General features: G+C 44.0%; 1 protein-coding gene across 1 annotated transcript in view; it reads right to left on the reverse strand.

The window, feature by feature from the left end:
- The window catches only part of LOC126159966 (uncharacterized), a 491753-nt gene that overhangs the window by 46232 nt on the left and 420296 nt on the right, over positions 1-25225 (reverse strand). The window lies entirely within an intron of this gene.

Consider the following 25225-nt stretch of genomic DNA (forward strand, 5'->3'; position numbering starts at 1 on the left):
GGCCGTACACCACTGGTGATCGTCGAGGGGACACTGAATAGTGCACGGTACATCCAAACCGTCATCGAACCCATCGTTCTACCATTCCTAGACCGGCAAGGGAACGTGCTGTTCCAACAGGACAATGCACGTCCGCATGTATCCCGTGCCACCCAACGTGCTCTAGAAGGTGTAAGTCAACTACCCTGGCCAGCAAGATCTCCGGATCTGTCCCCCACTGAGCATGTTTGGGACTGGATGAAGCGTCGTCTCACGCGGTCTGCACGTCCAGCACGAACGCTGGTCCAACTGAGGCGCCAGGTGGAAATGGCATGGCAAGCCGTCCCACAGGACTACATCCAGCATCTCTACAATCGTCTCCATGGGAGAATAGCAGCCTGCATTGCTGCGAAAGGTGGATATACACTGTACTAGTGCCGACATTGTGCATGCTCTGTTGCCTGTGTCTATGTGTCTGTGGTTCTGTCAGTGTGATCATGTGATGTATCTGACCCCAGGAATGTGTCAATAAAGTTTCCCCTTCCTGGGACAATGAATTCACGGTGTTCTTATTTCAATTTCCAGGAGTGTATGTGTGGCATCTGGAGCAGAGAACAAGTTTTCCAAGCATTTCTCAAGAGAACTTTCAGGGATTAACGATCTCTAAAACGTCGCTGCACTGCTGTTACGGTTTTCCGGCAGTGTCAGACGGCGTGCATCGCGTCAGCCCAGAGGGGGCGGCAGGGCAGCCGGCTGTGCTGGGGGCGGAGCCTGTGCGCATGCGCAGCGCCGGTCAGCTGGTTCGCCAAAAGGAGTCAGGCATCACGTACCGCTCACGGATCGCATCGGATTTATTTCAGCCACAGACGACACGAAAAGAAGTTTCATCGACATGGACTTTTAGTAACTTCCAATTTGGGTAAAAAATTCGACGTTGGCTACATAGATTTTATTTCTCATTTTATTATTTGTTGTTATGCAGGAAAGCTCCCGAACCAGATACGCATGTTGGGTGCGACATTACACAAGTAAAGGCAGCAGAATGGGCGTTCTGCTCCTACTTGTCTGCGTTACTTGATGCACTGTTTTTTTTTTTTTACATCATCTTCACACCCCTCCCCCCCTCCGACACACACAAAGACAAAATGTGACACTGTAGTTCATCTCATATCTGCTACACGTTGTCAATATTTCGAAATTCTGCCGTCCGTTACCGCTTTAACACACAGCATGTGACACAGCGTGTCCTACAGAGACTGGCATTCAGGATTTGTGCAGCAGTTTCCGCAGTCCATGGTCTCATGGTTAGTGTCCCAAGTTCGATTCCCGGCCGAGTCGGTGTTTTCCCTGTCTACGGGTCTCGGTGTTTGTTCAGCCACAATCATTGCCGGTCGGTTTCACCGCCGCGCAAACCGACAAATTCGAGTGAAACAGGAGGTCTTTCTCCTACCGGCCGAGCAACCCCAAACGGGATCATCTCCCGGCCAGTTCACTTCATTTTTAGGGTTCCAGGCTAGGCGCAAATTGAGACGCATATAGCGCGTGTGGCGCGACGCAGCGCAGCGCGCGTTTTCCTAACTTCAGGGTCAAATGGGGCCGCGAAAACTGCGACGCGACGCGACTGGGACGCGACGCGCGCCTGCGCCGGGTCGCGCGGCGTTGTGGTTGCGGCACAGTTTCTGGCGACGCGCGTCACGCGAGCACAGCGTGAGGGGTGCGGGAGGGGGGGGGGGGGGGAAGGAGGAAGGCAGTCCTGCCGTGTGCTCACCCCGGCATGGCGCGTATGGGCAGTGAAAGTATTGCCCGTCCGAAAAATACAGCCTTATGGTATACCGAATTTTATTAACACTGAGTAGTGTTTCGTCTTTCGCCGTTCAAGAGCTCCATCTATTTACGTTACTACATAATAGTTTTCAGTTGCAAATATCTCTACAGTTCTTTAGGTTTGTTTCTTCTTTTGTCAAGAACAATGGACAGTTCAGTAACTGGTGAGCCTTTAGCCATTGGCATTATTATCTTCTGCCTCCGCCATGTTTTCAGATCGTAAGAAGGGATAGACGATTCATCCTGAGAGTAGTGAATAAGGAACTAAGGAATAATTATAAAATCAAGTGATTTAGAAACGAGGCAGCAAATTAAAATAAGGGTAGCTACTTGCTGCCTGTAATGCTGACGTATCTCTACGATCTGCTGCAAGAAGTCGAAAAGGCGTTATTTCCACAGGTATGACCTCTTTCTGCTTCTGATAAAACGTCGAAGATATGAAGTACGTAGCTTTGACTGTCGTTACTTGGATATAGGTGTAATAAGAGACATTATAGTATGTACCTGTGGACATTACATGTCCACTGCAAGCTAGAAACACTCGAAAAGCAGTCAGAAATAACAATGTTTCAATTGGCTCGCCAAGATGAGAAACAGCATTTCAATTGTTGCATGCACATTATTCCGCATTAATAAACTAATTATACAAATGGAAAAAAATGGTCGGTATTATTACGAAAGTAGGAATATCCTAAAAGAGTGTGGTGCTTAGATATATTTAATTTGTTGAAATGTACTGCTTACAAAGGGAGATCTACTTTCATGACAATGTTCTTCTAACTCAAGCTCACCAGGCACACATGGCCAGCGTCTGCATTCCTGTCGCCCGTATTATCCTCCGCTGCTGACAATACACTGACCAGTGTATTGTGCGACAGATCAATTCTTTCCTTTTCTCAGTAACAACTATTTCATTCGCAATCACAGTTTGGCCAGAGCAGTAGGTGAGTAATCAGCATCCGGCATGTGCGTATTATTCCGCCTGAAGCAATGGTCGTCATTATTTTAATACTGCTCAGACAAGAGAAGGAATAAAATCCTTTGGTAAGTTTCCATACTATAGTGCGCGTCATATATCTTGGCGGCCGAGTTTAGGTTCGTTCTGCGCATCTGACGTCACAAAACACAGTCAGCCAATGAACAGAGAACGACGTTGCCAGATCTCGACTGCAGTGCAGATCACGGACAAGTGTCTTCAGTTTTAGAAACGTTCAGTCATAAATAAAGTAATAGAACAAAAGCAATGTCTTGATAGCAGATTTTCTTTTATAGAAAGTTTGGAAAAAGCATTCTTTATACCAACTGCTTCATATTCTATTAATTAATTAAACCAAACAAGCAATAAGACTCCTAATTCAGGCGATAGCAAGGAAAGGTGTTTGTTTCAATCTCACGAACTGCTTTTTCGCAATAAAGAACAGCGGTAATTGTTTATGAATTACTCATGCTTCGTCGAAGTACAATAGGAAATAGTCATGCCAACAGTGTTTATAAGTAGTTGCTTGAGTGTTAGAGTCCTTATGGAGTTACACTGTTCGATGAGCAGAGGTAGCGGAACGGTTAAGGTGTTTGGCTGCCAAGTGAAAGGTTATGAGTTCAAACCTTGTGGGGTGCTTAATATTTTCTTTATTTTAAAACAATATTGGAGTGCCTTACTTCACGAATTTTATTCGTTTGAATGAAATTTCTAGTGCTTTGCCTCTTCATCAACTTTTTCGCTGCTGCAAACACGTGCTCCCCGCATTCCGCGCTGTGCACGATTTTGCTATCACTGCACTTCTCGCCTGTGCAGACACATGGTGTTCCCACTGCTTTGACACACTTATCATTCGATTTCACAAAAACTATTTGGCCAAAAAATTTGATTTTTACACGTCTTCTTGACTGATACCTTCCCCCCATAAATGACTTAATTTTGTTTTGATGTGCAGCATTAAATGTAGTAAACCATTGCACGAAATTTTGAAGAGTTTGCAGAGGTAAAAGTCCATAGCGTATACTTTCCGTATGGTCGATTTTAGTTGCCACAATGTTGAGAATGAAATGTGGACAAGATACCTAAATTTCATATAATATTTACTGTATAACAATATCTCATTTAAGTACCACATAGGTGTCGTATGTAATATTGAGAAATATTCCGTCTTTCGCGACTGTAATAAAAGTTTTATTTCCCCAGGGCGCGTTTGCCTTTATTTTAAAGCACTTCCATCGGTGAAAGCTATGGCACATACACAATGGTATTCATGTTCTATTTCTTGTTTTTGTTCCACAGTCGCAGTTTCACCAATGGAATTGAAATATATCCCTCTTCTGCAACTGTAATAAGCGACTTATTTAGACCAGACGCGTTTCTCTCTTTTGAAGCATCATAAGAGGACTGTATTTTGTGTCCTCCATTGCCAAGTCACCTTTCGTAGTTTTGTGCTGCGGTAGCACAATATTCAACGTTTGTGTTGGCTCATCAGTGTTTTAGCAAATAAATGCTGTTTGTGTGTGCCACACACAAAATTATATTTGACATAGCTCTGAGCACTTCACTGACAGACGGTATATTCAAATCCTAATGTTTTTTAAGTCCACAGTTTTGTTTAATGTATTTTGTCTACTTCCTTTTGATTGATTGAAGTGCTTTAAAATAAAGCCAAACGTGCCCAGTGTAAGTAAAACTTTCGTTACAGTCGCGAAAGGTCGAATATTTCTCAATATTACATACGACACTTATGTGGTACTTAAATTAAATGAAATATATAGGTATCTTGTCCACATTTCATTCTCAACATCGTGGCAACTAAAATCGACCATACGGAAAGTATACTCTATGGACTTAACCTCTGCAAACTCTTCAAAATTTCGTGCAATGGTTTACTGTATTTAATGCTGCATAATAACTGCGTTGAACATCGAAACAAAATTAAGTCATTTATGGGGGGAAGGTATCAGTCAAGAATATAGGTAAAAATCTAATTTTTGAGCCAAATAGTTTTTGTGGAATCGAATGATAAAGAGTGTCAAAGCAGTCGGAACACAATGTGTCTGCACAGGCGAGCAGTGCAGTGACAAAATCGCCCACAGCGCGGAATGCAGGGAGCACGTCTTTGTAGTAGCGAAAGGGTTACTGTGGCTGTGGTGGCTTTACTTCATGAACTGCGCGCTCCCCCCTAAACGCAAGCTTACGAACTATGCTATACTATGGCGCTGCTTCTCTTGGCGCGTGCGTCGTGTGCAACTGGCAACGCAGCAATCTCCCGCGTCTAGGCGGGCATGCGCGAGCCGCCAAGATAAAAGAATTGAACTATAGTCCCTCAGTGTTAGTCACCAATGGGTTACGGGCATTCGATTAAAACTCCAACATAATTGGTAATTAATTTTTGTGTGAGTTGTTAACCTTTTCTCATTCGAAGAAGCATCACCATTTATGAGTAATGGCCACATTTCTCTTGTTGACAATTTTAATTGTACTTTGTCAAAACACAGCGTAATTTGCGCAAACTCATCTCACAGCAGCTACTGCGGCAGAATCCTGAAACAGAGTGCCTCAGAAAACAACTAACTGGCAATCACAGAGGTCAATAGCTTACGAAAACCTCAGTGTCGGTTTGTAGTAACATAAAAGAAGAAATTTCATTTTTATTTTCATACTAGGAAAACAAAATGAGACAGGGTTGTAGCCTATCCCCGATGTTATTAAATCTGTATATTGAGTAAGCAATAAATGAAACATAAGAAAAGTTCGGAGTAGGTATTAAAATCCATGGAGAAGAAATAAAAACTTTGAGGTTCGCCGATGACATTGTAATTCTGTCAGAGACAGCAAAGGACTTGGAAGAGCAGTTGAACGGAATGGACAGTGTCTTGAAAGGAGGATATAAGATGAACTCAACAAAAGCAAAACGAGAATAATGGAAAGTAGTCGAATTAAGTTGGGTGATGCTGAGGGAATTAGATTACGAAATGAGACACTTAAAATAGTAAAGGAGTTTTGCTATTTGGGGAGCAAAATAACGTATGATGGTGTAAGTAGAGAGGATATAAAATGTAGACTGGCAATGGCAAGGAGAGCGTTTCTGAAGAAGAGAAATTTTTTAACATCGAGTATAGTTTTAAGTGTCCGGAAGTCGTTTCTCAAAGTATTTGTATGGAGTGTAGCCATGTATGGGAGTGAAACATGGACGATAAATAGTTTAGACAAGAAGAGAATAGAAGCTTTCGAAATGTGGTGCTACAGAAGAATGCTGAAGATTAGATGGGTAGATCAGATGACTAATGAGGAGGTACTGAATAGGATTGGGGAGAAGAGGAGTTTGTGGTACAACTTGATTAGAAGAAGGGACCGGTTGGTAGGACATGTTCTGAGACATCGAGGGACCACCAATTTAGTATTGGAGGGCAGCGTGGAGGGTAAAAATCGTAGAGGGAGACCAAGAGATGAATACACTAAGCAGATTCAGAAGGATGTAGGCTGCAGTAGGTACTGGGAGATGAAGAAGCTTGCACAGGATAGGGTAGCATGGAGAGCTGCATTAAACCCGTCTCAGGACTGAAGACCACAACAACAACAACAACAACAACTAGCAAAATCTTGTTCCGCTAGCTGTCGATAACTCAAGAAATTAGTACCAATGGAGTCAAAAAAATAAGAAGGGAAGTATAAGTACTGATATATCGCCAAAGATAAAGTTCCCTGTGTTTACGAATTAGCAAAATACTCTCCTTGTGTGCTATCATTCGCCAATCTTTCGTTTCGATGTCTCGAGCGGTTTAGGAGATACGAGAGATGTTGCGAGTATTTCATTCTCGCGGGCGTGAGATCGGAAGTGAGCGCGCTACGTAGGATCCGTTTAATCGAGATTGGAGGCAGATAGAGACCTCCTCCCAAGTCTAAACAAAAATTCAACATGTTGGCTAAATTTCAAACGCAACAACATATGGTGTAACCAGACGCAAAATCATAGCGACCCTTATTTTTCATTGCAGGCTTTTCGAATTTTGCGTAGCGTCCTACTATAATGTGTATACCGCAATAAGTATGACCATTAGCGAGATGATGGGCACTTGGCCACGAAGCTGCCATATAACGCAACAAGCAAGTAAAAAATTAAATATTTTTACCGAGTAGTTTCTGTAAAACGTTTGAGAAAGAGTACAGTGTGCGAGCGCTTCGTTTCTGTCAGCGTGGAGAGCCGTCAGCCGGCGCGTGCAAAACACGTGCACGCGTCTCGACGTGCGTTGGACACGCGCGCCACGCGTGATTCGTGCGCGTCGCGCTGTAGCGTCGTGTCGCGCCTCAGTCCGCGCCCAGGCCTAAAGACGGCCCTTCCTCAGCAACGGGTGGGCTGGCACCAGCGGGGCTCTGGTGGGAGTGTCGTGGACTCAGTGGCGGCAGGAACGCACTGCGGAAGCGTGGAGCAGGAAAGAGGACGCTGACCGCCAATCGACGAACCACTCACCACAAAACCGTACAATCTGTGTTGTCAAAGTACGCCAGCATTCGAACAATTATATTATTTATACGAACTGAAGGAAACTGTTGTTCCACCCGTAACCCGTAAATTTTAAGTGGTCCCAGTGTTTCCTGTTACGAATGTACCGGTGTACTCTCATCTGCATAATTGTTAATTCGTTACATCGCCCCTTACCCGTAGCAATCAAATCTAAACATGAAGTACTAAAAACAAATATTGCGATGCATAACGTAGCAGGAATGAGTTACCACCTGCACTTTACGGTGTGTGGTGGAGGGTATTTCGTGCACCGAGGCCATTCTACTCTGCGCCTCGCTGGCTTCCCGCCCACCCCCGCCGACCATCACGAGCGTGGCCGCGTGACGTCACCTCCCGCCGCTGCCGACCCTGAACTGGCGACACGCACTTATCTGCACCCACCGCGCGGACGCCCGCTTCCTGCCGACAAACCGCAGTGCCGCAGTGCAAGCGTGTCTCCTCTACGCTTTCAGGCCTGCAGCGAAATGAGCGAGACGAGAAAATTCGAGAAACTGCAGCCTACACACGGGCTTAGCGCCGATGACGCCAGCCACGTACCACTCGCGAGCGGCACAGCCAAGGCGGATGGGAGCAGTCAGTGGTACCCTCTGCCACACACTGCCACGCGGCTTGCTTGCACGTACATACAGACTTAGGTGCTAGACTTGCAAGTTTGCTGAAAGTCCTACAGCGGCATGAGGTACAGTGCAGAGGTCTCACAAGTCACAACCAGTATAAACCCCACCCCACGCCCGATTCTGTCAAGACTACAACTCGCACTTATACTACACGTGTAATCGATTACTTTACAAATGCACCACTGTCTCGAATATTTGACGTTATGCATGGAAGCTAGAGAAACTTTTGAGAAGGTTTGAGATAATGTTGAAACTTTGTTGCAAGTTGCCAAGTGCTGTCATTCCCAGATAATGGATGAACGTATCGTGGGTTATTTGGGTTCCACGAGATGCGATGGCAATCTCCGCATCTGTCTCGTTCAGCGTAATACTTGTCTCGCTGTAAGAGGGCTTTAAACACAAGTTTGGACCTCTTAGCGAGCAGTTTACGACATAACTTTTAAATTCGCCGGATAACAGAGTGAAATACTGAGAATAAAATTTTTCTTGCCTCCAGAAGTCGTTTGAGGCGCCTTAGTTTTAACGCCATAGGTTCACCTACGTTACTATTTGTAAGAGGCTTGTACAGACGACGTGGGCCATTTCTAGTTTGATGTAGGCTTGTCGATATAAACTAATTTTATTTAGTCAAGACGGAGTCCGAAGTATCCTACTTACTTCACCAGAGTACTTTCAGTCACAGTTTCACTTCTAAACATGGAATAAAATTTCCAGAGTGAAATTTTGGCTCTGCAGCGGAGTGTGCACTGATATTGAACTTCTTGGAAGATTAAAACTGGGTGCCCGACCGAGGCTCGAACTCCCGACCTTTGCCTTTCGCGAGCAAGTGCTCTACCACTTTTTTTTTTGCATTTTGTTCGTTGTTGATCGTTGTGTACGTCACTACGTCACATGACATTCGGTCTGGTTCGTTTGTTGATCCTTGGACTCAGTTTTTTTATTGCGGAGGCAAAACAGCTCTCTGACCGAACACGCTGAGCTACCGTGCCGGCTTACCTGAGCTACCGAAGCACAACTCAAAACACCTCCTCATAGCTCTACTTCCGCAGCAGAGCACTTGCCCGCGAAAGGCAAATGACCCGAGTTGTCGACTCTCGGCCCGGCACACAGTTTTAATCTGCCAGGAAGATTCGTGCAATGAAATTTGTTTCGCGTGAGGCCGTGTCTGAGGGAGCAAGTAATTTTCTTTCATTTCTACTCTGTCACTTAGTAGCAAGCTGAGTTTATTGTACCTAAATGAGTTGTGAAATGCATGTTGCTGCCTTTTCAGATCACTACAACGAAAAAATTTGTTTGTTTTGAGATTAAACTGAGTACATACTGTCAATTATAACAGCTGTCTGTACTTTGCCGCTATTTATACTGAATTCAACTATTAGTACCGGCATCAGTTGCAACATTTTTTGCAAACAAATCTTGCACTCTTCAGACAGCACGGGGCGACTGCGCGTCGTCCCCGCCTGCTGCTGCGCCCACACGCACACTCGCCCGCCCTGCCGTGGGAAAGCGACTCAGCGCCGCCTCGCTGTCCCACAGCCGGCGGGCCGGGCCGCGGCAGCGGCTCTCAGGTCACGTGACCGCCTCCGCCGCCAGCAACGCCACGACCTTGGCGCTTCGTGGCAGCGTTTCATTCCCTTCTCCGAGAAGCGAGCACACGCAACGCTTACTGCGACAGAACGCTGCCTAACGAATGAACATCTCCGTCGCTCGCTTCTCCCTACGTTCAAAAATTGGCTCCGAGCACTATGCGACTTAACTTCTGACGTCATCAGTCGCCTAGAACTTAGAACTAGTTAAACCTAACTAACCTAAGGACATCACACACATCCATGCCCGAGGCAGGATTCGAACCTGCGACCGTAGCGGTTGCTCGGTTCCAGACTGCAGCGCCTAGAACCGCACGGCCACTCCGGCCGGCTTCTCCCTACGTCATCGCCTGTATTTTCCGTAGTTATTTTGATTTCAGTCTTAACCGAGAAGCTCATAGGTCACAAGTACATAACGTAATTAATTCGCATGATCTGGCCATTCATCTTATAGTGTTTCAGTTGACTGCCTGCTGCCCTGGTGTCCATGCAAGAGCTTAAAATTTTCTGTCTGCTCCTATGTACTGCGCAAAGTACGACGGTCGAAATGTTTATTTTGCAGCAGCAGCTTTTGCAGTAAGCGGTAGTAATTTTTAACAGTTCGTAATAAGAGGGTGTCATCTGTGCTGTGATTGGCTGAGGCAGAACACACTGAGCAGTCGCCGTATCCGGTTTCATACTATCGGCGCTTTGGTGCCACATTTGCCCACTTTGTATTGAAACTTACGTCCAAAGCAAAAAAGGCCACCCAACACTCGATATACCTGCGCAATTTCTTACAATACAACGGCGCAAAATAACCGAATACCAAAACGTCATCCCCGTAAGCTGCAGTTACTTTAGGCTCAAATACCAAGTTTAATTTCCGCCGCTTCAGTGTGAGGCCAACACTGTGGATCACCGCACAAAACTGTTGACGTCATAGTAGTTTTGTACACTCCTGTCTGAAAAATTTCGTTCCAGAAAAGCCAAGTTTATAAACTTTTGCATCAACTGGAAACACTGTACTATTCGTCATGTAAAGAGAGGGTATTGCATCACATAATGCGAGAAAAGACCCTACCACACCAATTACTACACTTTTTTCAAGACCTTCCCAGTGACCTCTGAGCTCGTGTTGAGACAGTATTTGACTGCCGTGTCCTCTACTGAGTCCTGACTACTGGACCGACGTAAGGGGTCGTGGGTTCTCTCCCAGCAGTTGCTTTCCTGCTCAGAAATCCGCGCCCCGCCGTGGTGTGTCAGAACGTGGCGGTATCTGCTGGACCGCGGCCGCACAGGACGGGCCCGGGAATTATTTTTGCATTCTTCATTATTATTCACTATCGTTGTTGGTTCGAGTGTTTAGCTTTGCTGCCACTCGTTCTCGGCCGACGATAAACTGCTATAAAGATAATAAACATCAAATAAAAATTTGATTAATAAAAAGATAAAAAATCAGCTCCTTATTCTCATATCAAGTAGACAGACTTTCACCCCAATTAATTCTGAGACGACAGGTAAGACTGCGTACTTCCGCAGGTGATGTACATCGAAGATACCCCTAAAATATAGATACGCTTCTCGTCCAATTTCGCATCAAGAACTTACTTACATTTCACCATGCAATATGCAACAAAGTTTTCCAGATGAATCATTCATATAATTTATGCCACACAACATTTTCACCGTGTACATGATTACGGCGCGATTCACTCTTAAGAGCCTGGCAGAAGGTTCATCGAATTACCCTGCGACTAATTCTTTCCCGTTCTACTTTCCCAAGAGAGCGCGAGAAAAATGCACACTTCAAGACGTTCCACGACAACTTTATTTCTCTTGTTTTATTACGATGGTCTTTTCACTCTATGCAGCGAAATATTCTGGTATTGGCAGGACAAAACTGGTGACTGAAATTTCGTGAAAAGATCTCGCCCCGACGAAACGGCCTTTCACTTATTGTCATCGCAACTCGCGTGTCATATCCGTGGCACTTTCTCCCCTACTTAGTAATAAAACAAAACAAACTGTCCTTTGGACTTTCCCGATGTTCTCAGTCAATCGCATCTGGTAAGCACCCCTTCTCCACAGCAAACATTCCGAACGAGGAGACGTCAAGGGATCACCAATTTAGTAGCGTGGTGTCGGCCGTCTCTCCAGTAGCTCTATTGTATCTACTAAGTGTTCTGCCAATAAAATGCGCTCTTTGGTTCGCCTTCACAACAACATTTTCTATGTGTTCTTTCCAATTTAAGTTGTCCGTAATGGTAATTTCAGTCGGTTTTGCATATAGCTTAACACGTCATTATGTAGGATCAGTTGCGAGTATTCGTACAAACAAGTTACCGTCTCCAAATCATTTTGCATTTGGTTTCGATGTTCTGCTGACCTTACCAGACGGTGAATGTCATTTTATACAGTCTAAAATGGCTGCTCAGATTATCTAGTAAAGCAATTGCGTACGTCAGGAACGGCAGAGGACCTTCAACACTTCCTCGGAGCACCATAGATGCACCTCCTGTTTTACTCGATGACTTTCCTCGAATGACTACGAATTGCGACCTTTCTGCGAGGAAATGACGAATCCAGTCGCACAACTGGGAAGGCACTCCCTGGACACGCCGTTTCAAACGGTTCAAATGCCTCTAAGCACTATGGGACTTAACATCGGAGGTCATCAGTGCCCTAGACTTAGAACTACTTAAACCTAACTAACCTGAGGCCATCACACACATCCGTGCCCGATGCAGGATTCGAACCTGCGACCGTAGCAGCAACGCGGTTCCGGACTGAAGTGCCTAGAACCGATCGGCCACAGCGGCCGGCGACACGCAGTTCGATTACAAGTTGCATGTGAGGCCCGCTGCCAAGAGCCTTCTCGAAATTCATAAATATGGAATAGATTTGAGATCCTCTGTCGACAACGCTCGTTATTTGGTGTGAAAAAAGAGCTAGTTGTGCTTTACAAGAAATTTATTCTGAACAAATCGCTTTCTTTGAGGTAACTCATTTTCGAACAGGGTATATATTCCGAAATTATTCTGCCGATTGATTCCAGTGATGTGAGGCTGTCTTTCATCGCATTACTCCCATTTCCTATCTTGAGTATTGGTGTGACTCGTGCGACTTTCCTGTCTTTAGGTACGGATGTTTCTTCGTGTGAGTGGTTGTATGGGTTCCATCAGTAGAATATTCAACAAGTAGAACATTAATCATCTCTAAAGTATCACTGCACTGTTATGTTCCACAACAACGTCTGAAGCAAGAGATCAAACTGGTGACTGTATCTTTCAGCATCACTCAGTACGGCTGTAAATACGCATACAGAGGCCGGCAGGTTATGTGGGGGCTCAGCATGAAAATACCACCAGCGGCTGTCCTGAGCTCCAGTGGGCAGAGTTCGGCGGTACTGTGCGACACGCTTCCGGCACGGCTGCGCCGGCCAGAGTGGTGAGGGAGGAGGGCCGACACCCGCCGTGGCTCCGCACCAGCGTTAGGAGGCAAACACAGCTCCACTGCAAAACTACGCGCGGCCAAAACCCCACAGCAGAACTAAATTAGAGTAAGGAGAGCCTTATGTGCAGCATTCAACGAATTTAGAAGTCAAATCCTGTCTACCAACTTGACAGGATGTACTGGTACCAGGAAGTTTTAGTCCCACTTTAAGTGAATAAATAGGTCGAAACCATCTGCCCACCCCAACCCCCCTGTTTTACACTTCCCTCCACTACTAAATTGGGGATCCCTTGCTGCCTGAGAATGTGTCCTGTCAACTCATTCCTTCTTCTAGTCAGGTTGTGTCACAAATTTCTTTGCGCGGCAATTCTATTCAGTATCTCATTACTTACGTGATCTACACATCAATTCTTGTGCATTCTTCTGTAGCACTGCAATCTAAAACCTTTGTTCCTTTTCCGTCTGAACTTTTTATCGTCGACATTTCACTTCCAGAATAGGCTACACACTAATACTGTCAGGAAAGACTTCTTAATATTTAAATTTATATTCGAATTTTAAACATTTCTCTTCTTCGGAAACGCTTTTCTCGCCCTTACCAGTGTGCATTCTATATCTTCTCTACTCTGTCTACCATCAGTTAAGCATAACTAGCAAAGGTCACCTACTACTTTTAGCGTCTCTTTTCCTAATCTAATTTCGTCAGAATCGCCTAATATAGTCTGGCTACATTGTATCGCTTTTGTTGATGATCTTGTATCTTCCTTCCACGACACTGTTCATTACGTTTAACTCCTCTTCCAATTCCTCAGAAAACCCCAAAAACTTGGATTACAGAGAAAAGCCCAAAATACTACACGTCCTTTCCCAAAACTGTTTCACTCACGAATATTAGTCCGTAGTTCCGCCTTTAATAATCGCACAAACGTCAAAATAGCAGATATCGAAAGATGCGACCATGTGATAGAAAACCAAGTGGAATCGCAAGAGAAAGTGCTACTGCGATTTTTCTGAGAACTGTCTTGAGCCGCTATTTCGGGAACCCACACACATTGGGAATGTTTTAGACGATGAAACTACAAAGTGACCTGACGCTATAGATATTGCAACTATAAGGACAGGAATTGATGATCTCTATTTCAACGTAGGGACGATGGTTACTGAAGCTAACACATGCTTCACGAAGCCTAGGAGAATATCTATGATGGATATAGTAGATAGGCAGGTATTAGTATCTTGAGACAATGAATAGGCATCATTTAATTTCCATGTGATGGACGTGAAGGAATTATGGACAAGGTGTAAAATAATTGGAAATTGCGCTCTGAAGCAGTACGAGCCGAGTGAGTGGACTAAGGGCGGTTTAATCACAAAATTGCGGAAAACCCAAAGCATACAACTTCCATGTCATAACTCACTTTGCCAAGTACCTGAGAAAATTCTAATCCCACGGCACAGCTGGGGTGTGATCCAAAAGGAGAAAGTAACCTACTTCCAGCCGCTTTACGGTGTGTGGTGGAGGGTACTTTCAGCACCAGGGCCTTTCTGCGCTCTGCCGGCGCGCCGCCTTCTCTGCCGCACATTCCCCTCCCCCCCCCCCTCCCTCCTTCCCCCACTACTGCCAGTACTTTTCCGCGAGTGTTGCCGCATTGCGTCAGCTGCTCGGGGAAGTCCCGGGCTCTGTGCAGCCCGGGCTGGCCGCAGCGGAAGCAGGTGTCTCCACCGGCGGCAGACCGCTCTCTCCCGGCGGCTGTGCAGTGTGCCTCCCCAGTAGTGATGGGCTAAACTGCGATTTTCCGATATCAGTGATTTCTGTGAATGCTACTTTTGAGTATCTGTGATTCTTAACTGTGATTTGTCGCAGTTAAGAGTCGCAGTTAAGGAACATAGGTCGTGTATCCCTCCGCCACTGCTATTTCTGCGATTTCTGCTACTTCCGCGATTTCTGCTACTTCTGCGATTTCTGTGACTTCTGCTACTTCTGCGATTTCCGTGACTTCTGCTACTTCTGCGATTTCTGCGATTTCCGTGACTTCTGCTACTTCTGCGATTTCTGTGATTCCTGCGATTTCTGCGACTTACCACCGTATGAGAAAGTTACATCTGTCAACACAGAAAATTGCATCTCAACAAACCTGTCTTTGGCAAGTATGTTTTACGTTTTTTCTTCCGTTGGCTTTAATTTTGTATTAAAGAAACAACTGTGAAAATATTAATAGTGTAATTAATATGTAAGTAGACGTACAGTACCGTAATAGTTCGTATTTAGAAAATGAATTGTAACATATTGTTATGTTCACAGGTACCTGAACTACATTTCAGTCACTCAGTAAAGTGATAACTCAAAATATCATTGTCAACAGATCCGAAGAAATTGCCACTGCGTCTTTAGACCGTTTTCGTCAGACGAGAGGTTAGTTTCTAAGCGTTTCGATGGACTTAATTACTTCTGTGTGATCGTTCTTGCAAGTGTGATATTCATTATAGCAAATATTAGCAATCTACTCTGTCAATTATATTGCTAGTAATTAATGACAGCAAAAATTGTTTAATAATCCTTGTGTTTTTGCAGACACAGTTCTGACTCTGATTTCTGGTTGCTGTACGTATCTATCCACATCAAGGCTGTTTTTGAGAGAGACTCGTGAAGATTCAAGACAGTTCTTAGAGGATTTGCAGTTTAAAAGTGAAATAATTGTGAAATAAGTGTGTGAATGATTAAACTGTGTTTTATTGAAGCTGTTGTGCGATTTTAAAGGAATAATAAATGTCAAATACAGTGAGTGAATAATACAAATCTCATTTTCCACATGTTTAAGCCGCCCTATACCCATAATTTTCCGCCACTTACTTATTGCAAAGTGACATGCCGCCCCCCCCCCCCCCACCCTCCCTTTCACCATAATCTTGGTGTGACACTGACCTGTAACTTATCCTGAAGTCTACAATATGCATTTTGAGGCTGTTGATATGAAAGTGGGAAGTACAGATCTTCCAGTTAAATCAGGAATAGCTTAAGTGCATCACTTGAAAGTAACACAGGAAAAGCTTACTTATGTAGGTGGTAGTAGTGTCGGCAAAAAGTTCTTGTGTGTGAAGTTGCCATGTAGAACACCAGGTGTAAAACTTTTCTCCCGAGTCTTGAACTGTGTCGGAACAAAAGTGAGGCATTCATATGACTGTTTTCATTTCTCTACACTTATACAGATGTCTGAGTTCTGCTGTGTTAACACTACAAAGTCCTGTAGGCATGTGGAGTATTAACCAAAACTGTCATATTGGAAGCAGAATCAAACACATTTGTTACGTTACTTGATATTTTCAGGAGAAAAAGGCAATGTTGTTTCTTATTAATATAATACATTCAGAGTCACAGCAGTATTTGACCAACCATAACTGATGCTGAATGTGCATGTCGTCATATAATATGAAGGGCTTATTTCAATAGTGGTACAAGTCCATCACCTCCACTTTCCTGTCTATAATGCGTCTGAAATTAGTGATCCAAACAAACATAAATAAAGGTTCATCTCTAGCAAGAAGCCATATGCTTGAATATTTCTGGTATCTCAAATGCAGATTTGTCAGCGCTCATTTAACTTTACGAGTCTGTATCTCAAAATGAACGAAAATGGACTTGTACCACTATTGAAATAAGCCCTTCATATGCACACACAGCACATCGAACTCGTGAGGCACAAGGCTCTCATAACGAAGTACGTACGTCGGTCAACAGATGACACTAGGAAAAGTATGTTAACTGCGCTTTTTAGTTGCTACTTGCGACTCTTAGCTGCGACTTGTCACTGAAATCGCAGAAAGCAGTGCTAAATTCGAGCAATAGATGGCTCACGTCTTTGAATATAAAATAGTACTTGCGACTGCTAACTGTGACTGAAATCGCAGTTAGATTCTGTAAAGTTGCTACTGTGATATCTGTGACTTCTCAGTCACTGTGATTTCTAACAGATACGCGATTTCCTGCCCACCACTACTCCCCAGTGTCCAGGCTTGCAGACACAGTGTTTACTTCCGCGCCTGTCTGCCAACAACAGGACGCCAGCCGCACCCGAGTATTCTGGCTGTTGTGTCGTTTGTGCCCCGAAAGAGGCTTCCAGCGCGGAACCTTCACTCTTGCCAGCTGAGCTAGCCGCCCACGCCTTAAAGACACAACTTTAAACATGTCCAGATACGCAAGCTTCATCTGTCGTGCGTCACGAAATTAAAATGTCAGCAAGTTTTACAACAGTATACGCAACCCCGCAGCGTTCACGGTTCATTCTGTTACCTCCTTTATACGGAAGATATGCAAGCGTCACATCTGACACACTAAAGAAACTTACAAAATTGCAATTTGTGATATTTTTCCGATAGACAATCTGTTTGCGTGTGAGAAATATAACCTCAGTAGAAACGTTACCACCGATCTGTGGTTCATCTAGCTTGGAAAGAGTTTTACATTTATTGTGAAATTTATTCCCATTTCGCGAATCCGAATTGACGTCCGCTATTTGCGAAACATGAAACGTTTTGCCGGAGCGGGACTCGAACCCAAATCCCGCACAAACTTCCATGTGCCACAAACGGCTCACGTAAATCCAGATTCGTGAAATGGGAATCCATTTCGCTTTATTTACGCAGCTGTAATCGTGAGACGAGAGTGTATGCATCTCCCAAGGGCAGTGTAATGTGATACAGAGATGGTATTGACACAGCCATTGTAACCATCGAGTTCTATTTGTTTCAGAATATCTAGGCGTTACTGTAGCTCGATTAAGGATCTAGTTGAATACACTGGAATATGCAGTTGGAACTATCGTGCATTGACGGAGACTATTGGGTTAAGATTTCCCACAGCAGTCTTGTCAGGGCGCGAACAAGCGCATACATCTGTGACGTGGCCCACTTATACTTTGATAACGATTTGTCTCTACTTCGAAATTACGCTGTCTGCTTCGCGAGCGGTAGTTTCAACTCTCATTCCTTGCACAGAAGGACGCAGATTTCATTTCCATTCCGAGCTCAGTAGCAAACTGCACTCGTGAATGACGCTAGCAGGACAGTGTCGTACACATTGATGTCTTCTGATGTCACTTAAACGATGTGAAAACGGCGTCTTCCTTATAGGTAAAACACAGCACATGTCGATAATTTTGAAATTCGTCTCTGCTTGTACGTATTTAAACTGATGTCTGCATATAACTACCAAAAAGAGGTATCACGTTTTTGTGAATACAGTTAACAAACTAGAGAGAACAAGACGGGCTTCATGTCGTACAGAGAAATGTGCCCGCCGATATGCAGCATGTAACACCATAGCTCTAATGCTCTACTGATTCATTTTGCCTTTTGTTTTATTTAATGTCAGATCGTTGAGTCTCTCTAATGATGTTTGATTGAATCGATGACAAAACTGTATAGTCCTTTCTTTGTAAAAACTCTGATGTCATGGTTTGATTCTATGCAATGTAGTGTATCTATCATTTAAATTCTTTGTCTCATTTGGAGGGAGACAAAACTTGATGTACATAATTGTAATTTTGTTTAAATAATTTTTTGTAGAAATGTCAATATATGCTAATGTTCTGGTTTTTTTTTTAACGTTTGTTTGCTGTTATGTAAACTGCTGACCTTCACTTAGGGTTCTGAAGTTATTTCATATGCAAAAGGTGTTGTGGTTCCCCTCGGGAACGGAACTTTGTAGCACGCGCTAAACGTGGTGGGCATGGACAGAAAGGTGGAACCAAGAGTCAGTCGGGGCCGAGCTACCAAACTGTCAACTGCTCACGTAAAAGTTGTGTATTGTGCTGGTACCGAGAGAGGCTTTCCGTGGAGCTTTCCAATGCCTCGGATGGGTGGATAAAGAGCTGGAACTATTCTTGAATTGATATCCATCGTCTCCACCAAGAAATGACAGGGTCCAGCAGTTCTACCTGCAAATCCACCTACCTACATGCAATCGCCACCACATTGCGCAGCCACTGAAAAGGAACCAAGGAATAGTAGAAATGTATGGTGAAGGATCAGCTCATTGGATGTTTTAGTGTGGACAAATACAAGGTAACTTATACTCGAACTCTTATACCTACCTTGATTTTTTTATCCTTAGTCACACAACCTCTTAGGGTCGTTCCCATGCTAAAGTGATTACCGAGTGTCTTTATTGAAAGAACATTGAAGGTCAGTGTTTGAGCAGAACTGAGTAATATAGTAAATAATGCTTGCTGAAAATAATTTCTCTATTAAAACTGCTTATTAAAATTTTATTGCCAACTTCTAAAGTGAAAGTCCTCAAAACTGAGGCTTATGAAGTTTGCTTAGTAAATGATGACAGTGCAGTCTGTTGAAAATCAACCAAAGGCGAGCTGTTGTCTTATAACCACATCGAGTTGTGTTCTACTGCAGTAAGAGTTGAGAACTAATACTATTGGAGGTTTACATGTTCATACTTTTTCAGGCCTTGTTTCTTTAGTGTATTGAAATTGTGTTTAGTATGCTCTGCTACAGTGGTCATGATTAAGGGCCCCTCTCCACTCAAAGTAGTTTCTACTATTCTTGCTATTCAAGTGAAATTCTGTACAATATTGGGTTCCTCTTGTGTATTAAAAGTGACCATTAATGGTGTAACAGGAGCAACAGTTTGTCTATTGTGCTCATGCTAGATAACGATTCATAGAAAGTCCACTATCTATTAAAACAATTTCTTTGTTCAAAAGACAGTGAGGAGTAATCTGTTGGTTAATTCCATTTAATTTTCATTTTAAGTAGAAAGGTGCTTAGTAGCGAAAGACAATCTACGCACAGTACCTAAATTTGCTGTGGACCATATCCATATTTCATGTCAGATAGGAATTTGTTTGAAAAGTAATATTAAACCTGTGTCCAATTTACGATTCTACAGTGAATATTAGTAGTAACGATATTGAGAGCACTAAGTCTTCAAGGTAATAGTGTGTTTTGTTATCTGTTATATTTATGCAAATAGTTTGTTCTGATTTGGTAGCTCCAGCCTTAACGTGAACATGCTGTATTCAGGTGCCAGAGTTCATTGCACTCGCGTGTGGCAAAGTATATGTTGTGTTGGTCCGTTACAGTTACTCATACCTATTTTGTTGAACAAGAATGTCAATCATTCTCTTGCTTAATTAGGCTGGCGACCGTTTTCTTTATTCTTTGAACAGTGTAGATCGGTAAGATATTGTTTGTTACTGTTTAAATATTTACGTAATTTTGTGTTTCACTTCCGATAAACCACCTCCGTAAGGTACAACACGATCAACATAAACTTCCTGTCAGAAGGTAACACTGCTCTGCTTCTTTATACTATAATTGCTTGAATAAAAATAATTTCATTATACGAACTGCCTCCAGTTTTGAGGTTATGGTATAACAGCAGCTGTATTTGACAGAAGTGTTATACGTGGCTTTTCCGGGACAGGACTATTTGCTCTTTTGGGGCACAGTACGTAATATACCAAATTTGGTATCTGATTGCACACGCTACGTACAACCGGTTGCAGTGTTACAAGCAGCCTGTGTCGGCAGCTTCGGCAGCATTTGGTCTGGACTGGGGATACGCCACGACGCTGCAGAAACAGTCTGTGTGCGCCTCGCGCCGCCCTGTACGACCGAAGGTGTACCACGTGTGGAGCAGCCGCCAACGGCAATCTTAAACCTGAACTCCAGAAAGTAAGTTGCTTATATATGAACGCCAATGAAGAAGAGAAGAGATAATGTTTTCCTAACAGAGTATATGAATCAAAATCAACTGACAAAGTATTCTACATCTACATCTACATTTATACTCCGCAAGCCACCCAACGGTGTGTGGCGGAGGTCACTTTACGTGCCACTGTCATTACTGTATTGGCGCATTTGTGGACGTCACGGACACACGCACTCTGAGAATAGAGATTGGCCAATGGCGAGTGTCTCAGAAACAGCCATTCAGCAGCGATCCGGTAATATTCTCGCTCGCCACCCTGCCGTGACACGGGAATATTACTATCCGTGAGTTCAGCAGCGCAATTCGCCTGGAAGGGCTGAACAAACTGGCACTCGCCACCCCACTGCGTGGTTCGGCCTCTGCCAGCCCGACTGCCGTCCCTCCACTCCTGAGGGCGTGGAGCGGCTCCCATTCCCTCCCTCCCTCCCTCCCTCCCCACAGCACGTCTCTGCGCTCAGCGTCCCGGGCAGTTTCCCCGTCGGCGCTATGCGACACGGCGTTTTACCGCAGGGGAAGCTGTCAGGGCGTAGGCGGGAGCGCGCGCATTTCCCGCCGCGGGTAAATTGTTCGCACGAAGCGCTGTTCCACAGGACACTTTCTGCCGGGAGAAAACGCGCGCATTTTCGGTGGCAGAACCGCTCGACCGCGGCTGCTCGCGCACCGACTGTCAGCCTGCTGTGTGGAGCGGGGCAGGGTGGGCGAGGACGTCGTTTGGCTGTCGCTGTGCGCACTTCCGGTTCTCAAACTATACGGCTGCTCGAGCAAGAAGAGGAGGAGGACACCAACATTTTCGACGAAGAAATGGCTGCAAAGAAGAGAGGAGAGTCTCTCACCTAGAAATGTTGCCAGTTTTGGAGTGTGGTGATTTCGACAATTACCTAAGAATGGATGGAGAAACTTACCAGCACTTGCTCCCCCTTCGTGAGCCCTTTACTACAAAGACGGGAGACACAGATGGGGAGAGCTGCGGCACCGCATGAGAAATCAGCACCAACATTAAGGTACTTAGCTACTGGCCCTACATACCGTCATCTGCAGCATTGTGTTGCTATTTCACAACTGGGTCACTCGAAATTTATGCCAGATACTTGTGCCGCAATTTTGTATGCTTTGATAAATGAACACATGGAGGTAGGTTGTAAATTTAAAAAAAGTTGACGTTATATGTAGCTGTGTTTTTCCTTCCTATGTTACAGTTCCCAAGGTCTCAAGAGGGACGGATTTACAATGCAAAAGAGTTCCGAAATGTCTCGATCATATCGACGGCGAACACGTGCGCGTTTATCCTCCCTCCTCCTGGAGAGTGGTAACTACAATGGCTACTGTAACATGGTGCTGCTTGCAACAGTAAACGCAAATTACGAGTTCACTATGGAGGCTTTGGAACCAATGACGGGATACCTGATGGTGGCGTTGTGCGAAACAGTATTTTGCAACAAACCGAAGAAAAGTAAGTTAAGAATACCGTGTGAATCTTGTGTCATAGGTCACAAACTGCCGTACGTTTTTGCAGGAGAGATGCCTTCTGCGTAAGGCACGATTTTATTGATCCCTATAGTCTCAAGGTACTAAATTCTGAGAAGGTGGTTTGCTATTATCCCCAATCCCGTTGTCTAAGAACTGTGGAGAACGTGTTTCCGACTCTCTCTCTTCCACATTCCAGTCCTTTAAAAATCGATACAGAAAATATGCAGAATGCGGCGCCTGGCTGCTGTGCACTCTGTAACTACTTACGACGAAGATGCGGCCAGCTCTACGCAGCACCAAGCACGTTTTACGCACAAAACCCGGAGGACGGTGCTTCTGCTGAAGTAGAGGTACCATGTTCTGAATATTGCCACGATTGGGGGTGGGGAGCAGACTGGGCAGTCGCTGGGTTTATCTACCTGTTTGCGAAGCTATAATTTCGTATTTAATACTTCTGTTACTCTCACTTGCGTATTACGACGATAGGCAGTTTAGCTTATACACGACATTTCTGAACTCTTCAAAACGGGTCATTTTCATTACTTTTTGTCTTGCGTTAAGTCTCAAGATATGTAATGTCAGCGGCTGCCCATGTTTCCAAAACAGTGACTGACCATCAACGGTTAAGTCTTAGAGGGCTAAAAAAACTGAAATTTGCTATAGATTTCTCTCGAACATATGTAGCAAATATGTGCGCAAATGTTTTAATTCTGACGCCATTCAGTCCCTTCAGGAAAACTAATAACAGAGTAATCTACTCCTAATCTTGCCGTTATTGCACTGGAAATGACAAAATTCTACCGTCGTTGTAGGCTGGACGTGAAAATTTACACTGCTCTTTAATCGTGTCGTTTGAACCTCAAGTAAAGAAGTTTGTAAGTGACAGCGTCACAGTCGCCCATTCTTTCCTAACAAAGGACGCTATTAACACCGAAGCACGACTGCGGCAAATTTTTTGCACAAAAAGCCACACAGAACTCGAGGCGTTTCGGAGATATCCCTTGTGCTTTGCTTTGTCAGCACGCCATGGATTTCTCACGCAAATTTTAACACAAGAACAGCTAAAACAAAGCACTGCAGCGTTGCATAGTACAAAAAAAGTGTTGTGTCTGATAGCTTCCCTTTCATCAGCTAATCTCAAAGCAGGAGACGTGACGTCACAGATAAAAAGAGAAGCATGCAATATTTGATTTCACGAAGAAAAACATCACAACACTTCGAGAATTCGCCTGCTGCTAATCCAGCCTTCGCCTCAGTCTAACCGAGGCGCAGGGGAGCGCAGCAGGTCTCTCACTCACCACAGCCTTAGTTCCATAAAACTGTGAAAATACTGAAATGAAGAAGGTTGTATACATAGAAGAATCCTGGAGATAATAGAAGGTATCAGATAGATTATATAATGGTAAGACAGAGATTTAGGAACCAGGTTTTAAATTGTAAGACATTTCCAGGAGCAGATGTGGATTGACCGCAAGCTATTGGTTATGAACTGTAGATTAAAAACTGAAGAAACTGCAGAAAGGTGGGAATTTAAGGAGATGGGACCTGCATAAACCGACTAAACCAGATGTTGCAAACAGTTTCAGGGAGAGCATAAGGGAACAAAGACAGGAATGGGGGAAAGATATACAGTAGAAGAAGAATGGGTAGCTCTGAGGGATGAAGTAGTGAAGGCAGCAGAGGACCAAGCAGGTAAAAAGACGAGGGTTAGTGGAAAACCTTGGGTAACAGAAGAAATACTGAATTTAATTGATGAAAGGAGAAAATATAAAAATGCAGTAAATGAAGCAGGCAAAAAGGAATACAAATGTCTCAAAAATGAGATCCACAGGAAGTGCAAAATGGCTAAGCAGGGATGGCTAAAGGACAAATTTAAGGATGTAGAGGCTTATCTCACGAGGGGTAAGATAGACTCTGCCTACAGGAAAATTAAATAGACCTTTGGAGAAAAGAGAACCACTTGTATGAACATCAAGAGCTCAGATGGAAACCCAGTTCTAAGCAAAGAAGGGAAAGCAGAAAGGTGGAAGGAGTATATAGAGGGTCTATACAAGGGCGATGTACTTGAGGACAATATTTTAGAAATGGAAGAGGATGTAGATGAAGATGAAATGGGAGATATGATACTGCGTGAAGAGAGTGACAGAGGACTGAAAGACCTGAGTCGGAACAAGGCCCCCGGAGTAGACAACATTCCATTTGAACTACTGACGGCCTTGGGAGAGCCAGTCCTGTCAAACCTCTACCATCTGCTGAGCAAGATGTATGAAACAGGCGAAATACCCACAGCCTTCAAGAAGAATATAATAATTCCAATCATAAAGAAAGCAGGTGTTGACAGATGTGAAAATTACCGAACTATCAGTTTAATAAGTCACAGCTGCAAAATACTAATGCGAATTCTTTACAGACGAATGGAAAAACTGGTAGAAGCCGACCTCGGTGAAGATCAGTTTAGATTCCGTAGAAATGTTGGAACACGTGAGGCAATACTGACCTTACGACTTATTTTAGAAGCTAGATTAAGAAAAGGCAAACCTACGTTTCTAGCATTTGTAGACTTAGAGAAAGCTTTTGACAATGTTGGCTGGTATACTCTCTCTCAAATTCTAAATGTGGCAGGGGTAAAATACAGGGAGCGAAAGGCTACTTACAATTTATACAGAAATCAGATGGCAGTTACAAGAATCGAGGGGCATGAAAGGGAATCAGTGGTTGGGAACGGAGTAAGACAGGGTTGTAGCCTCTCCCCGATGTTATTCAATCTGTATATTGAGCAAGCAGTAAAGGAAACAAAAGGAAAATTCGGAGTAGGTATTAAAATCCATGGAGAATAAACGAAATCTTTGTGGTTCGCCGATGACATAGTAAATCTGTCAGAGACAGCAAACGACTTGGAAGAGCAGTTGAACGGAATGGACAGTGTCTTGAAAGGAGGATAAAAGATGAACATCAACAAAAGCAAAACGAGAATAATGGAATGTAGTCGAATTAAGTTGGGTGATGCTGAGGGAATTAGATTAGGAAATGAGACACTAAAAGTAGTAAAGGAGTTTTGCGATTTGGGGAGCAAAATAACTGATCATG

Source organism: Schistocerca cancellata, unplaced genomic scaffold, assembly GCF_023864275.1.
Source record: "Schistocerca cancellata isolate TAMUIC-IGC-003103 unplaced genomic scaffold, iqSchCanc2.1 HiC_scaffold_1150, whole genome shotgun sequence".
NCBI classification, from domain to species: domain Eukaryota; kingdom Metazoa; phylum Arthropoda; class Insecta; order Orthoptera; family Acrididae; genus Schistocerca; species Schistocerca cancellata.